The sequence below is a fragment of the Salmo salar genome, chromosome ssa20 (assembly GCF_905237065.1).
Source record: "Salmo salar chromosome ssa20, Ssal_v3.1, whole genome shotgun sequence".
Lineage (NCBI taxonomy): Eukaryota > Metazoa > Chordata > Actinopteri > Salmoniformes > Salmonidae > Salmo > Salmo salar.
The window spans coordinates 91,396,669-91,409,318 of NC_059461.1; the positions used below are offsets into that span (position 1 = coordinate 91,396,669).

Below are 12,650 nucleotides of genomic sequence, written 5' to 3' on the forward strand. Positions count from 1 at the left end.
GCCAAAACTAAATACGATGATGTCCACGCCAAACTAGATAAATCTGAAGAGTTATCTACAAACAGGAGCGCTCAACTTGACAACATGCATGCTGTTTTGTTGAATGTTACTCAAAATAACACGGTTCTCCTCAAAGCGCTGCAGACCAAAGACGATCAGTTAATGAACACAGTGACAAAGTTGGATGATAAATCAGCAGAACTTATTGAAGTCGCTGACCAAATGAATGATGAGAGAATTCAGGTGATGAGGATGGAAATATTGATTTCTAAGCAAATAGAGGAAATCTCATCACTGAATCTCTCGCTCCGTACTCAAGACCTCTATCTGCAAACCATGACAGATAAGTTTGAGACCGAAAGGAGCAGGTGTGACACTCACGTGTCCAAAATCAGTACTCTAAGCGCTCAAGCGGACTCTGCAATGCAGCAGAATTCCACCCTTAGGTACCATCTGGAGGAAATCCAGAATGGTCACGCTCTACAGCGCGACTACCCATCCAAGCAACTGGAGCCCTGTACTCACAGGAGTGAAGACAATAGGTTTCAGACCTTGCCTCCCTCATGTGTCCCTCAGTCTTCTCCTCTTGGCCCTTCGGCACTGAGTAATATGGTGCCTCTTGGCCAACAACAACAAGGCTTGGCTTCTTCTCTTGGCCTTTCGGCCCCAATTTCTCCACAGGATGAAGCCAACCTTGACAAACTCGTCAAGAATTTCCCCACCTTTGACCCCGTTCCAGGTCAGCCAAACGATACTGAGACATTCCTAGCTGACATAGAGGATGCGTTGGGTGGCTACCCGAATGCTACGGGTTCTGACAGGGTTTACCTGTTGAATCGAACGTCGAATAGACATGTGACGAGGTTCATTCGTCTACAACAGCAACACGTGCTAAATGACTACGCTAAACTTGCCACAGCTTTGAAATTAGAATTCAGTGGTTCTGCGACTCGCAAACACGATAGCTCACTGGCTAACACCGTCAAACAAGCTCGGAACGAACACCCACAAGCTTTCTATCATAGGCTTCGTTCAGCTTACTTTGGCCTACTCACAGAAACAGGAATGGAAGAACTGTTACCATTCAAACAAATGTTTCTGTCGAACATGTATCCCACCTTCATTACCTAGTTGGGCCCTGCCGCCCATGTTGGCTTGCCTATCTTACAACTCAGAGAGCTGGCAAGCACAGCTTTTGAGGCATCAAAAGTTCACAATGCTAAGATCCCTGACCACTCGGTTTTGAAGTTTGACCAGGAGCACTCACTCCAGTTAGAGGGTGCATTATCAAGTATTGGAGCGTTGAGAGATGACGCACAACAACAGTTTCTACCACGAAACCATGGTTCCAATCACCTCCGTGGTCGAAATAACTGTAAAGTACGTAGCCATCAACATGACTACCGCTACAATCGACCTGTTCGCTATGTTCCTGCACCCAACCCACAAAAAGTGTCAGAGCACAAGGGTAACAAAGGGTTGAAGGACGATCAAAATGTAGACCAATGTTCTCCAGAAGTCCCACTACGGGAAGAACTTAAGCGAGAAATATTTGAGAAAAGGGTAAAAGATAAGTCACAAGGACTAGACGGGGAATTACCGGACACCAGGTCCGCAGGAATTAACACCCATAGCATGGACGTTAAAGTTCAAATTTCTCCCGCTCTCATTCAAGACCCTATCCAGGGCCGGCTTGATCAAGAAACAAGCCCCCGGGCTCTGTCTATAGACTCTGATACAAAAGTTGCGAAGATAAAGGTCAAACGCTTCGTTAAAGCCAAGCCCACTCAAAATCGGAAAAGTCAATCTGCTTCCACCTTGAACAGAAAGGGCACATCACGTCGTTGCGAACGACCACTCCACTTTGTGGGGAATATGTCCACTAACCACGAATCTAAACGGCCATACCTGGAAACAGTCCTGGAGGACTGCTTAACTTGTCATGCGCTAATGGATTCGGGTGCGACAATATCACTCATCTCTCAAACATTGTTTGATGATCTCAAAAGGGCTTTGAAGCCAACTAAACGTTGGTTAAAAGTGGAACGATGCGACACTAAACTTCGAGGGGTCACTCAGACTACCTCGCCTCTCACATTGAGCGTCATGCTGAAACTACACTTCCAGGACGTATCGCTCGTTCACCCTGTGTATGTTACCAGCCTCGAAACTGTAACCCTGCTACTTGGAGCAGACTTGATGGATCGGTTACTCCCATTGATGGATTGGAAAACCAACCAGGTATGGTCACAGGCCACGGTGCCATCTCCACTGACCACACTGTCTCCCCCTAACGCTAGCTGCAACGCAGTCCTTCACGAGGGGTATCTGTCGAAAGCACCCCTTGGGAAAAAGACGTTTAGAAACCTCTTGGTACCGAATCCGATCCAAGGAGATATTACGATATCTTGACACATTCCATCAGCCAATCTGATTGACCATTCTTTTCATGATTTCGAGCCAGCTGTCTCTGTGAATGAGCAACTTCCCTCCTCCTTGCAGTCGTGCAATACGGTAGTTGAGATGAACTTCTCTTGCCCTTCGGACACTTCCGCAAGCACTGCGGCCGTCTCAGCAAGTAAAACATTGATGCACAGAGTATACTCTGCTTCCGATGATACACCTTCCGCTTTGTTGGGGACTGTCACCCCTTTCAATGACACTAATGGCATCAGTCCAGCAACTGACCCGATGACTCCCACTGGTGAAACACTTTGCGATATCACAGACCGATATCCTCATCTCAGTTCGCAGATAATGAAGAGGTTGCCACACGCGGACGTGATGGTGACTGACATGCCTCGACAGCCACTGAGCGTTTTGAAGCACAAACACCAGGAGATTTGGTTGAAAGGTTACAGCCATTCTCATAACAACGCGGCCGCTGACAACTCGTACATAGGGTCCGACCTTTTCATTTGCGCATCGGACACCAACACCACCCGCTGGTGGGGGGGTCCCGAGGCACAAAGGGGGGGAATAGTAGCCCAGACCCATGATGAGCCTCATCGAGGCCGGTGGGGGGGTCAAGACTACGGACAACACAGTACGAGGCCGCCAGAGCATAAATCAAATCTAGTTGTAAACTCTCCTATGAGAACAATGAGGAGCAGACAGGCCCCTAGACGGGGATTATCTTAGAAGACATCTAAGATAGTACTGAGGTGTACCACACTTGTCGTAAAGGAAGTCCAGTGGACTTGTCCACCTCCAAAACAAATGGCAACAATAATCATTCTTTGCCATGTGTAGGTTCAACTACAATACAACTAGTAAAATGCTCCAATCATGTGTTCCGGTAGATAATATTTCAGAATAAATCGGTAGGACAACTGGACCCCTTGAATACCAGTACCAATACCACAGTCAGTCCAGCAACACTCAGTAAGAGGATTAGTAACCTCACAAGTTAAATTGCTATTGATAATAGCGACATAGGAGTCACTCAGAGTGCAACACGGGGAAGGGAATCTCCATTGCACTCTTCCAATGGTTAACACATGCCACTAATAAATAGAACACTCCGTTCAGGAGAAAAGTTATTCGAAGTCATGAACCATGATCACACCACGTATGACTGGTCCAATACTTAAAGAGTACTTCCGTCGTGAGGTTAGCTCCTCCGTGGATAACATAGCTATGAAATAGACTTCATACCTATCGCATCTACAATAGTGGAAGACACAGTGACTTGTAGAAAAACTACTACAGACTCCCTTGACACCAATTCTGACTGACCTCCAGGCATTGACCTGAAAATTACCTGACTACGTCAGACTCATTCTGAACAAGTTGTAATCTGCCCGGATACTTGGTTTTCTTCCCTTGACATGCGCGCTTGTGTAAGCATAAATGCACATGCACAACGGAACATCCAATTAGGATTTATGCTAGGACCACTTAAGGGCCCAAGCAATATACCAGCCTTAGTAAAGTTGAACATTTACTTCTAGGCCTTTGACTCTACAGCACTCACCAGTTTTCTTCCCAGAAGTCCATAGGTCCTCCCTGTAGACTGCCCAAAACTAGTGCATTACAGCTGTAGACTTATCATATAGTTATCAACTTAGGATAGCGCCTAAGCAACACACCAAGTAGGAAAAACCCTAGATATGGCATTAGAGACAATGCCATGATAATCATTTTGCCAGAACATTGGACGTATATAGAATACAGTCCAATTAGATGATTTTTTTTGTGTGAGAACTATATTTTGTATATTTTTTTTGTTTATGCTTTCATTCCTTTTCAGTTCAGTTCCTTTGACACGTAGGAAGTGATAGAGCCATAAACAAAGTCCCCATACAACCATCCCTTAGTGCCACAACGCCGCTCATTGGGGAATGAATGTAATTATATATATTTCATGAGTGTGTGTGCGTTGTTAACATCTGCCTAAGTTACTGCCCAGATCTTAAAGTCTGGAAGACGGGTCCGGAACGGCGACCCCAAATCCGGACACCCACAGCCTATCCTTGTGGCGGCATGCCCGCTGTCAGAGAGCCTACCAAGGTAAACCACCAGAGGGGGGGACCGCAACGGCGATCACCAACCAGGACATCCCCTGGCCCTTCCTGGGGTACTTTGCAGCTTCCAGGGAACCTACCAAGGTACACCACTAGAGGAGACCGCAACGGCGACCACCAACCGGACATCAACTGCCCATCCTTGTGGTGGACTGCTCCGCTTCCAGAGAGCCTATAACAGTTCAACCACCAGAGGGGACTGCAACAATGATCTACCAATGGGACATCACGTGGTCATGATTTTATGTTGATTTGTAACTTGCAGGATAAACAAGATCCAAACCACCAGGGGGTATGTCATGACGTTGGCCTCTTTGAGTACAGGGAGGACAGTTGACCCCCTCCCCCTTGCACCATCCCCCCAACCTACCTCCCCCCACCCAGGCCCTGTGTGAAAGGGTTGTAAAATTCCAGAGGAGAATCTTACAACCACATGGCCCAGTTGAGACACAGAGGGGTCCCATAGAGAGACACAGGAAATTCTTCCAACTCACAGAATTGGGGAACCGAATGACATTTGTGTTCTGGAGAAGGTATGGAAGATTGGTGAAGAATCCAGCTACGAACTGGTCCGCTTGGTACAATTTTGTGATACTCAGAAGAGACAATATAGCCATATTACCATAAAACGGTTTATATAATAGCCTCAGCCTTGAGACTTGCATCCACATGGTTGTATAGAATGTATTAATAAGGATAAAGCTATTTGTAATACATTGAGATGCTATGTACTGATGTTAATGTGATAGAATTATACTTCTGTACCAAGCTTAACTCAGTCATCGGCACGCCCCCAGGGACACAGACAGGACCAGGTGTCATGTGACATGTTCACTATAAAACCATAGCCTGATCTACTTTCTTCAGACCCGGCCTCCACTCCATTGCGAGTTGGCCAATAGGTTTGACCATCCAAGTACTCTACTGAAAGTGAACTATACCACGTGGTTAACTTTTAGACTATTGATACCGACAGAATAAGAACAAGTCTTTGATATTAATTAATAGTCTGCAGCTAGAAATTATATCATTGAACGCGAAGACCAACGAAACATCCATTCTATGACGACATTAATGAATGTCGCTTTGAAAGATCCCTTCTAACCGAGAGAGAGAGAGAGAGAGAGAGAGAGAACGCGGACAAAACTCTCCAACCGAACGACGCTCCAACAAGGATCCCGACGACACACTGAGCGTAAATATATATTGATTGCAATTGTTCCCGAATGAGTGAGCGTTCAATTGTCAATTGTTAATATTAATGAACTCTGTGTACCTTCTCAGCTGCCCTTTATGACCCATTGTTCAACAAGACACCAGCCATGCCTGTTTTAGCCCACTAGGGCACATTACTCTACCAATTCTTTGTGATGATAATTACTGTTTGTATACTTTCTGTGAATTAATTAGTTTAGTAAATAAATGATTTTAAGACAATTGATGTATGGATGACTCTTAGTAAAGACTGGGTTCGTGCAGATACAACAATTTACGACGTTTGGAATGAGACTGGACGCGAGGTAAAATACACCATTTAAACCAGAAGATAATCGGCCTATACTATAATAGAATATAATATATAATGTTATAATATAGGAAAGTTATATTAGGAAAATTATAACTTTGTAATCTGAATATTTTCCTTGGTGCCCCGATCTCCTAGTAAATTACAATTAAACGATGAATCAGTTTGATCGCGTGATAATAATTACAGGGAGTTAATTGATAAACATGTCTTCAGTTTAATGTTACCCCAAAGACACGACATTGGTTAAAAGTGGAGCGATGCGAAACTACACTTCGAGGGGTCACTCAGACTACCTCGCCTCTCACGTTGAGAGTCATGCGGAAACTACACTTCAAGGACGTATCGCTCGTTCACCCTGTGTATGTTACCAGCCTCGAAACTGTACCCCTGCTACTTGGAGCAGACTTGATGGATCGATTACTCCCATTGATGGATTGGAAAACCAACCAGGTATGGTCACAGGCCACAGTGCCTTCTCCACTGACCACACTGTCTTCCCCTAACGCTAGCTGCAACGCAGTCATTCACGAGGGGTATCTGTCGAAAGCACCCCTTGGGAAAAAGACATTTAGAAACCTCTTGGTACCGAATCCGATCCAAGGAGATATTACGATATCTTTACACATTCCATCAGCCAATCTGATTGACCATTCTTTTCATGATTTCGAGCCAGCTGTCTCTGTGAATGAGCAACTTCCCTCCTCCTTGCAGTCGTGCAATACGGTAGTTGAGATGAACTTCTCTTGCGCTTCGGACACTTCCGCAAGCACTGCGGCCGTCTCAGCAAGAAAAACATTGATGCTCAGAGTACACTCTGCTTCCGATGATACTCCTTCTGCTTTGTTGGGGACTGTCACCCCTTACAATGACACTAATGGCGTCAGTCCAGCAACTGACCCGATGACTCCCACTGGTGAAACACTTTGCGATATCACAGACCGATATCCTCGTCTCAGTTTGCAGATACTGAAGAGGTTGCCACACGCGGACGCGATGGTGACTGACAGACCTCGACAGCCACTGAGCGTGTTGAAGCACAAACACCAGGAGATTTGGTTGAAAGGTTACAGCCATTCTCATAATAACGCGGCCGCTGACAACTCGTACATAGGGTCCGACCTTTTCATTTGCGCCTTGGACACCAACACCACCCGCTGGTGGGGGGGTCCCGAGACCCAAAGGGGGGGAATAGTAGCCCAGACCCATGATGAGCCTCATCGAGGCCGGTGGGGGGGGTCGAGACTACGGACAACACCGTACGAGGCCGCCAGAGCATAAATCAAATCTAGTTGTAAACTCCCCTATGAGAACAGTGAGGAGCAGACAGGCCCCTAGACGGGGATTATCTTAGAACACATCTAAGATAGTACTGAGGTGTACCACACTGGTCGTAAAGGAAGTCCAATGGACTTGTCCACCTCCAAAACAAATGGCAACAATAATCATTCCTTGCCATGTGTAGGTTCAACTACAATACAACTAGTAATATCCTCCAATCATGTGTTCCGGTAGATAATATTTCAGAATAAATCGGTAGGACAACTGGACCCCTTGAATACCAGTACCAATACCACAGTCAGTCCAGCAACACTCAGTAAGAGGATTAGTAACCTCACAAGTTAAATTGCTATTGATAATAGCGACATAGGAGTCACTCAGAGTGCAACACGGGGAAGGGAATCTCCATTGCACTCTTCCAATGGTTAACACATGCCACTAATAAATAGAACACTCCGTTCAGGAGAAAAGTTATTCGAAGTCATGAACCATGATCACACCACGTATGACTGGTCCAATACTTAAAGAGTACTTCCGTCGTGAGGTTAGCTCCTCCGTGGATAACATAGCTATGAAATAGACTTCATACCTATCGCATCTACAATAGTGGAAGACACAGTGACTTGTAGAAAAACTACTACAGACTCCCTTGACACCAATTCTGACTGACCTCCAGGCATTGACCTGAAAATTACCTGACTACGTCAGACTCATTCTGAACAAGTTGTAATCTGCCCGGATACTTGGTTTTCTTCCCTTGACATGCGCGCTTGTGTAAGCATAAGCGCACATGCACAACGGAACATCCAATTAGGATTTATGCTAGGACCACTTAAGGGTCCAAGGAAAATACCAGCCTTAGTAAAGTTGAACATTTACTTCTAGGCCTTTGACTCTACAGCACTCACCAGTTTTCTAACCAGAAGTCCATAGGTCATCCCTGTAGACTGCCCAAAACTAGTGCCTTACAGCTGTAGACTTATCATATAGTTGTCAACTTAGGATAGTACCCTAAGCGCCACCCCGCAAATTAGGAAAGCCCTAAATATGACATTAGACAATGCCATGATAGTGTCATTTTGCCAAGACTATGGACGTAGATAGAATACAGTCCAATTAGATGATTAAGGTGGCATAACTATATTTTGTTTTGTTTATGCTTTCATTCATTTTGTTTCATTTTCTTCGGCACATAGAAAGTGATAAAGCCATAAACAACTCCCCCATACAACCATCAGTTAGTGCCACAACGCCGCTCATTTGGGAGGAAATGTAATGATATAATTCATGAGTGTGTGTGCGTGCGTGCGTTGTTAACATCTGCCTAAGTTACTGCCCAGATATTCCAGTCTGGACGACCAGACGACGGGTCCGGAACAGCGATCCCAATCCGGACATCCGCTGCCGAGCCATGGAACGGACTTCTTCATTTGCAGAGACCCTACCCGGGTCAACCACCAGAGGGGGGACTGCAATAGCAACCACCAACTGGACATCTGCTGCCCAGCCTTGGAGCGGACTTCTTCATTTGCAGACACCCTACCCGGGTCGACCGCCAGATGGGGACCACAACGATGATCCACAACCAGGACAACCCACGTTCATTTTTATGTTGGTTTACAACATGCAGGTTAATCGCAAGATTGAACCCAACATGGGGGGACTGTCATGACGTTGGCCTGTGGGTAAGGTTTATGACCCCCCCATAAATACCTTTCTCCCTTCCCCTCTCTGACCCTACTGAAGGACTGCTGTCCTGAAGGACTGCTGTCCTGTTAAATATAGAGAGTCTGGGAACATCAAACAAATGGGGAAAGGAACCATATTTTGGTAATAAAACCAGTTGGAAATATGCTTTGGAACGTAATGAGTATGGATGTCAGTTCGGTTGTCATCTGAGACATTATGACTGATGACAGGACGACATAAACTGTACCTGGGAAAGTATACACCCTCTAGTTATCAGAGTCACATGGAATTGTTATGCAATTGAAATGTTTGATATTGAAATTGTTTGTTAGGAGATTAAATGTAATTTTAGCTTCCAAATGAGAGAATTGGGTTTTCATAAGGAAAGTGCCCTGCTTGATCAGTGGCCCACCCCTGTGAAGAGACAGGGGTTATAAACGATGAAACACATCCTTCCCCCTCTCCACTATATAAGCCTTTGATGAAAAGATAACCACAAGTTCCAGTACGTGAGGTCTGCAGCCTCTACGTTAGAAGGACACACATGTCAAGTACAGAACTAAGCCAACCTCGGCGTGAGCTTTGGTGGCGAATGGTATGAACTTTGAGCTTATTCACTACAGAAGTGATACTTCCTAGCCTTTGAGTTAGCAGCGGCCGCTGTAGACGGGGGCTAGGAAAGGACGGACGACGGATCCAGTCTAACAGACAGACGAAGATACCACCACGTATCCAATTTACCACCAGAGACATTCTTCCGAGGACAGGAAGATCTGTTGGCCAACCCGGCCAGCATCTACGACCAATCTACCGAAGCGCAGCTCAGAGTAAGTATTTATTGCATTTTCCTTTTCCAAATGGGCGGTAATTTAGAATGCATAAGATAATGTATTTACGATAGGAACAAAGAAACAGCAGCTATGCTAAGTCTTCCCGCTCTTTCATTCAAGCCCAACCCCCTTTCCTTTGTGTAACCAGCTTTCATACAGGTTCCGTCCACCGGGACGTTTTCTGTATGACATCATTTGTATTCTGTGTATTTGTAATTCTGTGTGATTAGTTTATTTAGTAAATAAATAATTAAACCCAATTTCGTATTGCTGATTCCACTTGTTAGCCAGGGTTCGTGAAGATAGCCAAGAATTTACAACTTTCATTATGAGACTGAAAATAAGATAAGGGTTAATATTGACTGCTATCGATGTAAAATATTACTAAGTATTTTAAGAGTTTATTCGGAAGATAACGGCTCTCTAAACGTTCTTCCGTGGTGCCCCGACTTTCTAGTTAATTACATTTACATGATTAGCTTAATCAGGTAATATTAATTACAGAGAAAGAATTTTATAGGTTAGCATGTCATATCACTTAATCCGGCATAGCCAAAGACACAACACCACTCACAGTAAACATTCACAGGCTGTTATAGAAGGACACACCACCCACAGTAAACATTCACAGGGTGTTACAGAAGTTAAACTCATACAAATATTACATGTGGCAGTAAAGTGGGATGATTTAGCAACACCCTTCTACTGTCCCTGTACGTTCTATCAAAAACTACAAGCTTACATAACAGTCATCGTGGGATAGTATCACCGTTACTGTGTGTAACTACCATCTATAATTACCAAATAACATATTGTCATTATGTCTTGAGGAAAGTAAATCTACACGCAGATCAGTCATTGTGCTAAACCCCATACTCACTGAAGAACCCTAATGGATGTCCTAAACCTGGTTTCAAGTATAGAGGTAGCAGATTGAAAGGCGTCGAAAAATGGCACCCTATTCCCTATGTAGTGCACTTCTTTTGACCAGGGCCTTGATCAGAAGAAGTGCACTACGAAGGGACCAGGGTGCCATTTTGGGTCACGACCTTGACAGGTCCCGTAGGTTAGCCTAATGATGGGTCTCCAGTTCAGGTGTCCATTCATGTCCTCAGAACCGGATAGAAGACTATGCTTGTCATGGCCTTGAACCTATTAAAGACCTGCCAATAGTAATCTATAGGTAATATTAAACCATATTATACCCACAGGGATGGAGAGTAACTGATTACATGTAATCTGCTAACTTTTTATTTTATTTTTAATGTAATCAGATTACAGATACTTTAGAGAAACTAGATGATTACTTCTTGAATTACTTTTAAATTCAGAAATTATGTTTTTTCGAAAAAAAATTGACATTATGACACCTTTGTGTTTATTTCATTTACATTAAATTCACCAATGGTAAAAGAAAAATAGAAAAAGGTGCAAGTTTAAGTTTGTTCCACCTGAACCAGTCTGAACACAAGTCAGAGATCACTTTGATGACACGCCAAATGATGTTTACTTCTACGGTTCTTTAAACGGAAAATAATCCAAAAGTAACGGAAAGTAATCGGATTACGTTACTGAGTTTGGGCAATCCAAAAGTTAACTAATTACATTTTTGGAAAGGTAACTATTAACCGTAACGGATTGCATTTAGAAAGTAAAGTAATTTACCAAACCCTGTGCATATCATAGCCATATATTTGAATCATAGTCTGAATATTATGTTTGAATCGAGGCTTACCAATAGCCAAGGAAGTAGCCGTGTCAGTCTGTCTGCTTTGCCTATTTGTCGGTGTAGCGTTGTTGTAGTTACAATAGACTGTCTACACCCAGATTAAAGCGGAAGACCATTTCACATACCGTTCACTATTACATCATGAGATATACAAAATGTTCGTGTCCAGAATAACATGCATTATTGCCGGGAAAATCCAGAAATATGTCACTTGACCTGAGAGTTGGATGTGGATGGTTGACTGAAATGTAATCCACATTCCTTCACGGACGCGCTATGCCAAATCCACTCATGCTTAATTCCGTCAGATAATCGCGGAAGTTCCTTGCCAGCCAGTTTAACGTTCCTTGATGTCTTTTCTTCCTGATTTAGTTCTTATGTCACGAACACGTCTTCACCTGCTTTTGGAACGCTGTCGCCCATGTAGTGCGCAAAGGCGCTAATGTGTACTGGCTGGAGCATGTCCCAGGAATACATTTAAACTTTTAAATCTGTGATCAAAACCTTTGTGATTGTGAAAGAAGTGCGAGACGTTAGGCTATAATGCAACATATTACTGTGTGTGTACCTGATTTGTACAGGAAATAAGCCTACATTGGCACAAGCTCCTGAGTGGCGCAGCGGTCTAAAGGTACTGCATCTCAGTGCTAGAGACGTCACTACAGACCCTGGTTTGATTCCAGGCTGTATCACAACCGGCCGTGATTGGGAGTCCCATAGGGCAGCGAACAATTGTCCCAGTGTATGGTTTGGGTAATGGTTTGGCCGGGGTATGCCGTCATTGTAAATAATAATTTGTTAATTTAACTGACTTGCCAAGTTATATAAATGATAAAGAAAACTGTGGTAGTACCTGCAAATGGCCAAAAGATGTTAGCATAGGCAAAGAGTCGGCCTGGAGTGTGGGCTGTTTTCGCTGGTTGACAGTGTTGTCCAATGAGTGTATGTTGTCAAGAGTTGGATTGGAGCAGCCTCGGGGCAGATATAGGCCTATATATAACCTCACTATGACCAATGTAGTACTTTTCATACCAAAGCCCTAACTAAATCATCCAGGTTAAAAGTGTAAA

The 12,650-nt window shown here is 44.2% G+C and overlaps 1 protein-coding gene across 7 annotated transcripts in view; it reads right to left on the reverse strand.

The window, feature by feature from the left end:
• The window catches only part of slc25a15a (solute carrier family 25 member 15a), a 30,053-nt gene extending 17,932 nt beyond the window's left edge, over window positions 1-12,121 (reverse strand). For 2 of the 7 annotated variants that reach the window (XM_045704116.1, XM_045704119.1), the window contains exon 1: window positions 11,706-12,121. The gene's annotated coding sequence lies outside the window, so the exon portion shown is untranslated. Of the gene's footprint in view, window positions 1-11,586 lie in introns of all 7 variants that reach the window. The other 5 variants (XM_045704115.1, XM_045704118.1, XM_014163661.2 and 2 more) reach the window with 4 other exon arrangements.
• Window positions 12,122-12,650: the final 529 nt, after the last annotated feature.